This window comes from Camelina sativa, chromosome 17, assembly GCF_000633955.1.
Source record: "Camelina sativa cultivar DH55 chromosome 17, Cs, whole genome shotgun sequence".
Taxonomy (NCBI): Eukaryota; Viridiplantae; Streptophyta; class Magnoliopsida; order Brassicales; family Brassicaceae; genus Camelina; species Camelina sativa.
In genome coordinates, this window is record NC_025701.1 from 19,731,751 (window position 1) to 19,733,790 (window position 2,040).

Below are 2,040 nucleotides of genomic sequence, written 5' to 3' on the forward strand. Positions count from 1 at the left end.
TGACGGGTCATTCAACCTACCAAGGATCCAAGTCTTCAACATATCCAACCTGAAGACTTCACCCGGTAATGATGACTAGGTAACTTAGGTGAGAAGTTTGTACTCTTTTTCCCATAGCTGAGTTTTGTCCCAATGGGTTTTCTCAGCATGGTTTTTAATGAGGCAAATGGATCACTACGTCGAGTTATCTAGAAGTCATTACCAATGGGGAATAATGTACTTCTGTACTAGTTCAAGTGACTTCTGTACTACTACAGGTCACTTAGACGTTTTGCTGTTTTCTTATTTCCTTAAAACGTTTTGTTGTTTTATTTTTAACTTCTTGCTGTTTGGAGTGTCGAGCCTAGGGTTAATTATAAAACCCACATCCACGCCTCCTTTGTTCTTTAGCGAAGAAGTTGTATGAACAAGTATTGTCAAACTTTTTCCTCAATTCGATTTCTTGAATACGTTCTTGAATTCTGGGTTTCTATACACTTTGTGATTCAGAAACTCTTCACTTGTTACTATCCATATAATCATCAAACCATCCTCACCATCTCACCATTATTTTCATCATTCGATCTTCACATATCATCACTCAAAGTCATTCGACCATCATCATCGTCGATTCTCGCCACCATTCACCAGTCATCAGCCTTCATCAGAGTTCAATCCTAGGGAGATCCTATCACTTCAGCACCACAAAGTCAATGGGAATCATGAAGTTGCCAACCTTAACTGGAATATCCTCTAAAACACCTTCAGGAGTTCTTCGGGAGCGATCAGCCAAGATAAGAGAAATCTGAGTTGGCTTGAATTTTGTCATCCCAAGTCTCACAGCAACAGAATGTGGCATCAAGTTGATGCTAGAGCCAAGGTCACAAAGTGAGTGAGCAAACCTTCCTGTGGAGATTGAGCAATCAAGTACAAAGCTTCCAGGATCTGGTAACTTCTCTGCTGTCCTACATTGAATGATTGCACTCACTTCCTTAGAGATAACCACCTCCTGTTTCTTCTCTTTCTTCCTCAGAATAGGCTGGTTCAAGAGAATTGCACTAACATCCTTGGTAAGCAGTGCTCCTTCTTCAGGACTCAAACCATTTGATACCATTCTCTTAACATAGCGCTTGAGTGGTGGTGAAAGCTTTACTGCATCAATCAAAGGCATCTCAATCATCACCTTATCCATCATTGCTTTGCATCTAGCTTCCTCCATCTCCTGCTTAGACTTTCTTGGCTTGGGAAAAGGAACCTTAGGCTTGTAGACCTTTTCAGCAGCTGGAACCTGAGATTTTGCAGTTTCTGGGTTCGTCTGAGAAGAGTGTCGACCGACACCCAGGTGGTGTCGATCAACACCATCATCTGAAATCAAGAATTTGTCTGATTGCTCTCCCAATTCTGCAGAAACAGCTTCATCAATTTCTTCATCCCCCACTGATATGGCATTGCAAGCAAGTTTTGGATTTGACTCAGTTCTTCCAGGGAGAAAACCCTCTTGCCTTTTAACAGACCCAGCAGTCTGTGCCACTTGACTCTCCAGCTTCTTGACATGAATATTCAAAGCTTCAAACTTCCCATTAAGATCAGTGTAGACATTGTCAAGCTTCCCATGAAAGTCATTGTCATTTGTTCCTGACCTTGCAAAAGCTGCTCAAGCATAGCTTCCATCTTACTATTTTCAGCTGTTTTGGGAGGAGGGGACTGATATGAATTATTGCCATAAGTCCTTGTGTACCCAGTGCCCTGTTGCTGCTGCTGATACTCTGGCTTGGAAGTGTAGCCTAAAAAGTTCCCACTGTAAGGCTTGTTGCCTTGCTGATTACTGAATCTCTGACCCTGATTTCCATAGACAAAGTTGACATCTGCTTCTTCGTTCCTTGTCTCAGGTTGTGGCTCTAATGTCCCAATTTCAGCAGCAAAGTGAACTGACTTCTTGCCCACAAGGAGATTATGCACTGAATCAAGCTTAGCATTAACAGAAGCTAGCTGGTTTGAATCATATCCTCCATGTAATCTCTTCCTTTCAGCATCTGCTCTCTTAGTACTATTGCTAGCAGC